Below are 12,833 nucleotides of genomic sequence, written 5' to 3' on the forward strand. Positions count from 1 at the left end.
TCTTATTAGGAGTGTTAGTAATAATTTCTTAATTGCTTGTGAGTCAGATTCAATAGATAAATGTCCTGCTTTCCTGCCCAGGAGTGAAAAAAAAAAAAAAAGACTTCCTCAAGTTTAATATTTATATACAAGTGTATATAAAATCAATAAATATAGCCATACAAGTTTTTGTTGTTCATTTGATATACTCATTCTTTTGCTGATAACTTGTCTATATTAAGTAAAATATGTTAATACATTAAGTAAAGAATGTTAATATATAATGCTCCAATGAAAGGAGTGTTTGCATTCTGGAGAAACGAAGTAGGAATATGCTGTGGCTTTCACTTTCATAAAAGAGATAATCTGTTTCTCTATTTTCATTATCCTTCTGAGAAATGAAACAGCTGCCTTCATCATACTCACTGCATTTCTACCTTCCCAACCTTAGGGAGGAATAAAAATTCTTTTTGAATTTTTAGATCCATCTGTTTGTTTTCTAGTTAGCATAAATAGGGAGAAAATGCTTATGGTTTTTAGCATTCTATTTATCCCAAGCTGGCAGTTTTTGTCTATTGCTTGCTTGTTTGTGTTTGACTATTTCCATGTTACGCAGTTGGGTGAGTTTCATCTTGACAGTTGTTGAAATCACCTTTCTTATGTCTTTATCAGAAATTAAGGGCTTAATTTCTGAATCACTTGGTCAGTGAGTCAGCAATATTCATTAATTTAATATTTATCATATGGTAGATATTCTACTGGGCTTTAGTTATAAAAAGTAAACAAAAAAATAATCTGTGCTTTTGTGAAACTTTGAAGGAATCAACTTATAGACTGGGATTGAAACTGGACAACTGTTCCTTCTTTAGGCAGGCAGAGTAGATAGTAAACACCTCTCTAAAGAAGCATCATTTAAGCTAAAATTTAAAAAAAATAAAAAGGATTTACCATTCAAAGGTGAAGAGAACAAGGAAAAGGAAGAGCATCCAACCAGAGATAAGAGAATGCTCAAAGGTCTTGCGGTAAATTAAAAGAAAATGTAATATTCGAGAAACTCAAAAAAAATTATAATATCCAGAGCTTGGTATTTCTGTGAGAATAGACTGCCATGTGAGATCAGAAAAGAGACAAAGGCTCGTGTCACGCAGGGCTTTTAGACTATGGTTGGGCATTTCATTTTAAGATAGGGAATGAGGACATCCAATTAAAGTAGTCTTAAGTCTTTAAGGATATTAACTCTTTAAGAATGCCATTTTTGCTTTAAATGGAGGGGGACATACAAGTTTGGAGGGGACAACAGGTAGGAGCATCATTGGGGCCACCCATAAAAGCAGGCTGGATTCCCATGCAAAATTTGGTTTGGATGTTGACAGTGATGACACCATATATACATGCCAAGAGGGCATGGCAAGTTTTATTGCTCACATAATGAGGCGTTCTGGCAGAACAGCGTGGTTCTCAAGCAGGTCTGAAAATGGCTTGAGAGAGCAGTAAAAAGAGACTGGCTTGTCACTTTTATGGTGGTGAAGCGGTAAGGCCAGGGGGAAGATTCCTGCATGTAGTTTGAACTTCTCACCAGTGCTGAAGAAGGGGGAGGAGTTAGAGGAAAAGAAGGTAACTGCTGTGTCTTCTTTACCGAATGTAATGAATCTGGTATCGTGGACTTATGGAACATGGCCCACTGGAAAACATTAGTGTCACCTGGGTAAGTATGTGTTACAATGAAGCTGTTTCATGAGTACAGTGTAAGGGAGACCACTTATGTTACAGAGAACCACACACTTGAAATCTTGGTCCAGGCACATTGTGGTAACAATATGGCAAGGGAGGACCTTTTCTTTTCTCTTTCTTTCGTTCCTTCTTCTGTCTTAAAGTCAATTGAATCATTTGGATCATTAAAAAAAAAAATAATGTTCATTTATTTTTGAGAGAGAGAGAGACAGAGCACAAATTGAGAGAGAGAGACAGAGACAGGGGCAGAGAGCGACACAGACACAGAATATGAAACGGGCTTCAGACTCTGAACTTTCAGCACAGAGCCTGACGCAGGACTTGAACCCACAGACTGTGAGATCATGACCTGAGCTAAAGTTGGTGCTTCACCAACTGAGCCACCCGGGTGCCCCAAGTCACTTGGATTATTTAGTAAAGTTTGATTCTAGGTAAGATCCCTGATTCGTGTCAGTCCGTTTTGACCATTTAGTTCATTATTTTATCTCAACTGAATGTAGGTACCTACAACGAGTGGTGAAACCCTATTGTGCCAAGAAGATTCAGAGAAGACAGGCCAGTTCTCATAGAGGAATAAACGAAAATTGAACATTTAGGACGGCTTATTTGTGCACAGAATCAATATTGGAGTGGCAGAGAAGTTGGGAGAAGTAAGAGCTCCCTAAGATGGGAAGCCTCATCTTTATTTTATAAGTAACGGGGCGACACTGTACAATTTTAAGACAAGAAATAAGATCACCTGCTTTTCGTTAAAAGAGAAGTAAATACCCTGTATAATATTATGGGGTTGAATTCACGTAATCAATTTAAACCTGTTAGGCTACAACGCATTTAATACGGCCAGAGGCAGAACATCTGTAAGAAAAATACCTTGATAACTAAAATGGAGTAAGATTTCCATGTAAATTCATTCTATTTAATACGCTATCTATACATTCTTTTTAATACTTTGCTAAACATTTTTTGCAAGGAAATTTTTAAAATGTGACATTGTGTAGTAGCAGTAACTTAAGTATTAAACTCTAGACTTTTTTGACACGTTGCACAAATAACCCCCATTACCTTTATGAATCAGAACCAAGTTACAAAGCTTGTAGAATATACCAGCAGGTAACCAGAATTACTTTGAAGTGAAAATAGTATTCTTAAATTGTTATGAGTTGTATATGCATTGGTTCGCTCTGTTCATCTGGAAATGTGTTTAAAATACTGATGTTGGGGCTCCAACCTTAGACATTCTGATTTAATCAAATTTAATCAATTTAGGGGCCTGGCAAAAACTCCCCAGGCGGCTGCTATTTGAGCACAAGTTTAGAACAACTGATATATAGGATTCCACAATTATTATAATTATATAGGATTTAAAAAATCTTGCATGTGCAGATTTTTCAAATTAGGATACTTTTAAATATATGATTAGAGAAGATTAACCATTTGTGCTATTCCCAATAACTGTTAAAAGATGATGCCACGCAAAGTACCACATTAAAGTAGTGGTCTTATAATTTTATAAGAAGTTGATTACAAATTAAGTATTATAGTTGCAATACTTAAATAAAATAATAGAAGAACACAACCATCTAAATCATTATTTCTTTCCTTATTTTCCCAGGGGAATTTGCACATTATCTTATTTGTTCAATGTTATCTTCTTTCTTTGCCAGAGTTGCTCTATTTCTACCTCAACTGTATATAAACTGATTTAAAAGTGGCAGATTAAAGGATTATTTTATGTGCTCAAAATGATAATTTAATCCTTGAAAATATTTATATCTATCATGTGAGAATGAATCCTATTTGATAAATTTTTACATACTCAAATTACTCAGGTCAGAGTAAGAAATGCTAATAGGTTAATTATAATTTCTTAGGGATAAAAGGATGTTTTTGTGTATGTGTGGGTTTTAATGTATCCAGATTTTAATAGCATGAGATACACTGGGTACTGATGTTGACTTTAAATACTCTTGCCTAAAAATAGTTTGAATTAAGACAAGAACCAGTAAATATGCTACCATAAACAGCAAAGGAGACTTTTCAGAGATAATTAAGAAGGTTCAATCTAATCACAGGAAAAACCTTAAAAGTAACCAGCAGCTGGAGGAAGGGGGCCACGAGCCAGGGAATGTGCAAGGCCTTCAGAGGACAGGTGGAGAGGGCAAAGTGGGCGATTTTCCCCCTAGTGTCTCCTAGAAGTAACACAGGCTTGCGACACTGTGATTTTATCCCAGTGACTCCCATGTCAGGCGACTCAACTACACAACTATAAGACAATAAATTTACATTATTTCAAGCCACTACCTTTGTGGTCAATTGTTGGCATATCAGTAGAAAACTAATATTGTAGGCAGGAAAAAGATTAAAATTAAATCTATTATCTCTTTGCCCTTTACTTTTCAAAGGAACAGTGCAATGCGTATTTAACACATGCATCATGAATACACATGGAGTGTTTATAAATAAATGTAACTGTAATGTAACTTTTGTGAATTGTGTTTAGTGGTTTCTTCTTGAAAATCTCCCAAAATATTGTAATAGGAGAAACGGAACTGTAAAAAAGTTCACGGTTTCATAAGTCAGGTCTCACTCAAGATTTTAATAAAGTGCACACAAGTGTTGTCTTATCAATATTGTAAAAAGGGCATCTCTTGCTCTTCTACAAATCATATTTCAAGTACAATAATCATTAACCCAAAGTTAAATTCCTTAAATTGCTATTGAAACCTATTTTACTTTCAAGCATCTATTTGCCCTCGTGTTTAAGCTAAGTGCTCCCCACAAGGGGAGGTTTTTTTTTTTTCTTCTCTATAAACTATCTTTACATAAGACCAAAGCAACAAATTAAGTAACATTTCAAGTGCTGACTCTTAGAAACCAAGAATACCAAGAAGGTTGAGTCAAGTCTTCCCAGTCTTTTATTTTTTAATCATAGGTTACTGATGCTAATTTTCTTTTTAAATCATGTATTTATGCTTTTTCTCCTCTCTCGGCTTCTCCACTATATTTGTTAATTGTATTTTGATTATAGTGCACTTTGTCAGACAAATTTGAACCTCCTCTGGCACTTCCGTTTATTCAACACATGTTCATTGGACATAATATATACGAGGTTCTGTTTTCAGGCACTGGGGACCAACAGATACTTCAAGAAAAAGGGCAAAAATGTCTTCCATCATGGAATTTTATATCTTAATGAGGAGAAACAAACAACAGGCCAATACTTCAGTGCAACGTCTATTTAAGGTGGGATGAATGCTAGGAAGGAAAATAGAGAAAAGCTAGAGAATGCTAGCAGGTGATGTGGCTGTAATTCTGAATATGGTATCTGGGGAAGTCCTCCTGGAGAAGGTGATGCCAGAACAAAGAAGTGAAAAAGTAGAGAGGGAGGGAGACCCTGAGGAGCATTCCCCAAGGAAAGGGAGTGACAGCTGCAAGACACTGAGGCTCGCATGTTTCTGGACACCTCCAGGAACACCAAAGAGCCAGAGCAGCTCTAGCCCAGGGTGAGCTGGGAGGCCTGGTGAGAGCAGAGGCTGAGTGTGAAAGTCATGCAAAACTGAAGCTTCAAGAGCTCTCACTCTAGAGCCCTTTCCAAGACTGCAAGAGACCCTGGAAAAGTCTTCTCAATATAATGATTGTGCAATGGGCCAGCTTTTGTAAATTATTAAGTTGTTATTATTCTTGCTCTCACTCTAAAGAGATGTCTTCCCATTTTGTATCTAAATATGTATGTGAAATTGGGTGTACTGATACTTAAAGGAAATAGGTCCCACAAAACCTTGGGAACTGCTGTCTGGGAGATGAAAGCCAAGAGATGGGGAGGGTTGGGGCGGGGGGGATGAAGGAGAGGCAGGTACCTACTTTTAAATGTTTTGCTTAGCACATCACATACTGGTTAATGAGCTCTGTGTTCATCCAATCAGGAGAAAATAAGATGACAACGTTGGTAAAAAAGCAAAACAAAAGCAAGGGAGCAGATGGGGTTTTCAATTACAATTTGGAATTGGAAAGTATAATCTCTTATTCACAGAATCTTATAAATCCTTTTAAAGAAGTTGATAGCAATACCAGTAGAACCAATTTAGCCAACCTGGCAGGCACTGAGGAGAATACAATGAAAACAATAAATGGTGCTGATTGCAGCTCAGAGAATCAGCAAACCTAAAACTAAAGCGGATAGAAGAATTGAAGTATGTGTTTGATGTTTTTATGTATGTTTCTTTTCTTAAATAGTCAGCAAGCAGCTGTTTTATTATACAAAAAAAAAAAAAGCAAGATCCCACATTTGACAAGAAGTCAGCAAAAATAAATTTAAGAGCGGATTTTCTTGACTAAGTGCACACAAATCAAATGTTCTGCATTCTAGAACTAGTGGTAGCCGGAATGCAAAAATAACACACAACTTTGGGGACTTGGTCAGCTTATCTTCTGAGGTTTTCAAATGTGCTTTCTTTTGCTTTAAATCCTATTTACTTCACTTGATTAACAAAGAAGGCTGTAAAAGGAATAGGAAATGTATACACTGCCAACTGATATTGAGTGAGACCATTCTGAGGTTTTCAGTATTATCAAATATAGGCAAGAATATTGTCAGCAACCCAATACAAGCTCTGCTAAGATTAAAATCTCTTCTTTTGTCAGTTCAGGGAGAAACAGTATAACATAAATCATGTTTTCTGGATTTTTTACTAAATAAGAAAGTGAATCCCTTTCCCCCTTCCTCTCTCATCACACACACATATATATGTAATATATATCTTTAGATAAAAAGGGGACTTATCTTTATCTCATTTTCTCATATATAATGTAAAAAAAAAGGTTTCAAAATTCATCTTCAAAAACACATGACTACAAAATTGGACTTGACTTGTAAAGTGATGATGTAAACCCATGATTATTTCAAGATGAAAAGTTAAAATATGTGCTTAATTGAAGAAACATAGAGGGAGTCTCTTCTTTCTGTACATTCTGGGGTGATTTAAAGAGCAAAAGGATTTCTGTTATTGTTATTGCTTTGTAGGTATTCTATGCTTTTCCTGTTAATTTTGGTTTACTCGTGTTTCTATAGAGAAATTATTCTCTTCATTTAAAGAGTTAAATATAGTCCCACATATTTTTAAAGGCAATATGAATTGTTATTTTTTTTGAGGGAAATAGGATACATCTTCCTCTGCTGAATTCAGCCTTCAGATCTTTAGCTATATACTCTATACTATAAAATAGAGTAGGAATTAGAGGTAAACAACAAATAACGCCAAAGGAAGATAAAATGTTGTAGCTGTATTCTTACCAGTAGAATCTGAATGTGCATTAATTTAATCTGATAGTCACTAAAATATATTGCTATATGTGTTCTTTTAAAGTGGTCACAAAAGAGCTTTTCTATTTAGGCAAGTAGAAATTATATTACAGCTTCAGTTACTGTATTCGTTATTTTTTTTAAGGAGAGAGAAGAGGTTCAAGTAATATAATTATTTAAAAATATCAGCTTTGTAACAGGACAACCCATGGTGTCAATAAGAGGGAAAAATCTCAAAAAAATTATACATGTTTAGTTTTTCACTGGAAAATAGTTGTAACACTCTCCAATTGCATAGTCTAAGCACAGATTTCAAATGTTACTGTCCCTCTTGAAGCCTGCTCCCTGCTGACTACAAGGCAATTCTGGCAGAGAGTGAGGGGAGGGAGTTTAGCCTGTGCCTAAGTGCAAAACAGTATTTATCTGACCAAATTATTTTTTTTTAAGTTTATTTATCTATTTGTGAGAGAGCGAGTGAGCTGGGAGGGGCAGAGAAAGAAGGATAGACAGAGAATCCTAAGCAGGCTGGGCTCAAACTCATAAACCATGAGATCATGACCTGAGCTGAAACCAAGAGTAGGACACCTAACCAACTGAGCCACCCAGGCACCCCTATTAATCTGACCAAAATCTGAAAGAAACCTGGAAAACAAGTCCATGATAAGGACGTTGTTCTCAATAAAAATGTTTCGAATGAAAAAAACTGATTTGACACATAAAACAAATCCTGTGATTATGAGTGATTAATATTATGTTATTATAAATTAGGAAGTTCAGAATGTATCTTTAAGCAAGTCTAAAAGGGAAAGTTGGTCACTGAATTCTTTTGAAGTGAATAAGAAAAACAAAACTTTTTTAGTGGAGGATCAAATACATTTTTTCAGCAGTGAAATATCAAGTCATATATATATATATATATGTATATACACACATATATATATACACATATATATACACATATATATGTGTGTGTGTATATATATATATATATATATATATGTATACACACACACACACACACACACTATTTCTCACAATGTATCTACCGGCAATGAAAATCTTTACTCTGCCCTAGTTCTGGAGCCCTGGGTGTTAGTTTTCTTTTCAACAACTGTGTGACAAGCAAAATTGGCAGCCACTTTATCCATGGATGAATGATTTACTAATTTGAAATCTAGGACTTGTTTCAAATCAGATAACAATAATGACCAAATCATAAATTATTATAATCTAGTATGTTAATTATTAAGTATTCTGATATTTCAATGAATACAAGCACTATTGTTTATACAGGAAAGTTTATGACCCCTTAGATTTAAAGAAATTTGATGTGGGTTGTGGGAAAAATAACAAGAATTAAGGAAGCAAAGACTCTGTAATGTTTATCAAAAGTTTTAGATGGATTAGTTATCATCTACATAGATATGTAAAAAACTGCTATTACCACTATGTTTTTGATTCGAGAATTTTGCAATCTTTGTGGCTTTAGCCATTAATATAAACTGCTTCACTTTTGTCAGTTTGTTACAAATGTGTGATTTGGCTTATTTCTGGGTACAACTAAGAAATGAGATTCTACTTTTCAAATTACTTTTCGGTTTGAATTAAAACCTTCATGTTTATGGGAACAGTGTGAGCATCTTGGCCCGAGACCAGTTTTCTTCGTGGTGTTTTAAATCATCAGTCTGAGGAATAAGCTATGCAGATAAGATCAATTGAAGAGGTAGGGAGAGTTTTTGCAAGTGCTATTGAAGTTGATTCCCATTCTGCAGAATGATTTTGAAAATTATGTGGTCAACATTGCTATTTTTTCCTAAGCAAAATGTAAGGATATGAGATACTATGTAAATATGTATGGCAAACAGAGTAAAATGGCATTAAAAAAAAAAACTCTAATAAAAGCATATCTCTGGGTTCTTCCGGCATTAGCAGCATACAGTAAACCCTGGATTGCGAGTAACTTGTTCTGCAAATGTCCTGCCAGGCCAGCAACGATTTCTAATAAATTTTAACTTGAATAATGAGCGATGTCTTGCAATGTGAGTAGTACATGACGTCTAACATCACATGGTCACAATTGAGTCAATGGTTTATGAGATCCGCTTTGATGTATGAGTGTTTTAGATTACAAGCATGGTTCTGGAATCAATGATGCTCGCAAACCAAGGTTTTACTGCGTCCTAGCGGTGAAAGTACAGACTCTTACACCAGGCTACTCCAGTTTGCGTCCCTATTCTGTGCCACTTGAGAGTTGTGTGATTTGTACAGGCTACTTCACACCTCACTGTATTTTAGTTTCTCCGCTGTGATGCAGACATAATTATAGACTACCTCACTGACACAATGTAAGGACTCGACGGTTTAAGAAAATGAACCTGGATGACCCAGAGCATGCTCTGCATAACTGTACTACCCGTAGTGCTTGTCTGCAAACTGTAGTGCTTGTATTTGGTCTTTTGTTCCCCCACTTTCTAGTAATTCATTTTCTGCATTTTATTAAAGTATTGGCCTATGATGTATTCCACGTTAACAAGAACAAAAACAAAAAAAGAACCCCTTCGCCTAAAATGGTTTGAGAGGTACTAATACAAAATTCTTTAAAAACTGCTTTGTATATAGTAAGTATTCAATAATAGGTAAATATTTATTCTTTAATTTTGTTAACACTATGTTGCTAAAATCATTCTTTTTTTAAGTCTAAAAATTTAATTTATTATGATGCACTAACTCCTAATCTTTTTTTTTCATTAAATTTATTTATTTATTTTTTTTTTTGTATTTTTAAATTTAAATCCAAGTTAGTTAACATGCCGTGCAATAATAATTTCAGGAATAGAATTCAGTGATCCATCACCTTCACACAATACTCAGTACGCATCCCAAGTGCCTTCCCCAATGCCCGTCACCCATTTAGCCCATGCCCCCTCCAATATCCCTCAAGCAACCCTCAGTCTGTTCTCTGTATTTAACAGTCTCTTATGGTTTGCCTCCCTCTCTGTTTTCATCTTATTTTTGCTTCCCTTTCTATAAGTAAACTGGCGAGACCCAAAGTATATATCCTCATACCAGCCCCCCACCCCAGGTTCCCACACAATATGAATGTCCATGATGTCCTACAAAATCAATTAACTTCTCCTCAACTGCTCCTCCTCTCAGCTTTCAAACAGTTACTAATCTTTTGTCACATTTGCATGAATCCTTGATATTAGCCAGCTCTTAAAAGAAATGGAAGTAAATAAAGTTGTCTCTTTATTTTAGAGTTAATGACTTAAATTATAGAAACCTTAACTTATATTGTGAAAATCGTATTTATCTTGTCATAGCGTCTCTATCTTAAAAGTAACACATACTCAAAAATCAAAGTGATACAGAAGTTTGTAAAGAGGTAAGCAATAACACCCTTTTAACTCACCCAATCCCCCACCTATCACCAAAATGCCTCATTGTTAGCAGTTGAGAATAAATCCTTCTAGTCACTTAACTAAGCATTTAGAAGCATCCATACTTGGGTTGGCTCTGGTTTAATAAAGGAGATTCTATTATACATATTTAGTCCAATTATTTTTCAGGTGTGACAACAATAAATATACTAGAGAATTTAATAATAAAGGGAACATTCTCGGCACGATTTCTGGTAAAGAATTAGCAATGAAACAAGTATTATTACTTATTTCATTAATATAACCATTGTTATAATTTGAATTAGCATGATTGTTTTTATGATAGAGATTTCAATATCATAACAGAAAAATTCTTGCAGGTTTCGCTCTTCTACCCAGTGTCTGATTCGTGCATAATCATTGATACTGAAAATTATCAATCTTATGTAAGTGTGTATCAATATGATTAGGCAACCCAGTTAGTGCTGCATACTTAATCATCATTTTTGTTACTTTTTCTTGTTAGCCTGATCATATCTATTGATTATATTGTTAATCGATTTTTAAAATCTTTTCTCCTCATCTTTCTTCATTGCCTTCTCTTTCTTTCTACCTCTTACGCGTATCCTCACTGGGTGTGAAAAAGCCACACTTTGATTCTATTTTCACTGTTCCATTAAAGAAAAATGTTAAAATAAAGAATTTCATAATGCATGGAACAGGGTCACCACAGTGATTGATCTTGACATTATAAAAAGGCATATTTTGCCTGCTGGTGATATTCAATAGGAGATATACATCACAGCACAGACAATATTCTTGCCCAAACTGAACCTATATATAACAAAGCTTTCAATTTTAACTACTAGCTTATAGAAAATACAAGGAAGAGACGGACACATTAAATGGTGATACATAAAGCAAGATCCAGAATAAGGAAAATCTACCGAGTCAATGACTTGATTTCTTCAGAAAATATGCTATAGTTATTAAAGGAGTTAAACAAAATATCAACAAAATGTAAGATGCGGGGACTTTTTTCAAATCTTGGTTTAAACAAACTAAGTGTAAATTACAAAAAAAAATGTGTGAGACATTTGAAAAAATATGAATAATGCCTTAATAGGAGTTAATACTGGATATAATAATGGTATTATAATGAGATTTTTAAACTTATCTCCTAAAGGTATGTATTTATAAACACTAACTTACTATGGATAAAATGACATAAGGTCTAGGGGCGCCTGGGTGGCTCAGTTGCTCAGTTGGAGTTGCTCAGTTGGTTAAGCATCCGACTTCGGCTCAGGTCATGATCTCCCGGTTCGTGAGTTTGAGCCCCACGTTGGGCTCTGTGCTGACAGATTCTGTGTCTGCCTTTCTCTCTGCCCCTCCTCCCCCGCTCACACTTTCTCTCTCTCTCTCTCTCTCAAAAACAAATAAATGTTAAGAAAAATTGCTTTTGAAAACATGACATAAGGTCTAGGATTTACCCTTAGAGAATATGAGGCATTGTGTAATATGAGGCCTTTGAGTAATTGAGGGTGGTATATATAAATGATTGTCCACATATTGATAATTGTTGAAGCTAAGTGATGGGTACAAAAAAAATCTACCGTGGTATTCTTTGTTTGTTTCGAAATTTGATAATAAAGATTTAACAACAACCAGAAAATCACTGGAAAAGCTGAATTATTTGGAAAATAGTGCGCAGAAAACTGATTTGTCATATGAAAAATAAAAATGACTATCAATTTATGCCTGCATATAAAAATTTCACATAGGGCCATGGTTAAAGATCAAAGATAAAATTATCAATGTAAAAGAGAACAATGTTTGTGTTATATATAGGTAGGAAAAAACAGACATATATATATATAATTATATATTCATATATATATGAATATATAATTAAAGGAGGTCTGTTTAACTAAGTACACTTAATTAAGTGTTCAAAGATAAATGTGTAGTAATATTTGTAATGTATACAACTGACAAGAATATAAAAGAAAAAAAAATAATTCTTTCAAACCAATTAGGAAAAGGTAACGAAATCCATTATAAATTTAACAAATACTATGAATTAGGAAGTTTATTGATGGAAAACTTGGGTGAAAAAAATGATGCAAGTTAGAACAAATGAGACATCACTTTATATCAGACTAGAAAAAATGTTTGTAATTTTGAGAGTGTAGTAGAATATTAATGCAGTGAAGGGATGTGTATGTGCATGCAAACAAGTATATCTTAAATCACATGGTTCTGCACTGAGTCTTCAAGGATGGGCAGTATTTGAATGGAAACAGTTTATAATTCTAGGCAATGAGAATAACTGACAAGCTCACAGAAGTAAAACTTCATATATATTTCTGTGGGGGAGGGGCTAGTGGTATGATTGGACTTGATTTATCAAATTATTTATAGCCCTGGGCAAGATGTGGTGGAGA

This window comes from Panthera uncia, chromosome C2, assembly GCF_023721935.1.
Source record: "Panthera uncia isolate 11264 chromosome C2, Puncia_PCG_1.0, whole genome shotgun sequence".
Taxonomy (NCBI): Eukaryota; Metazoa; Chordata; class Mammalia; order Carnivora; family Felidae; genus Panthera; species Panthera uncia.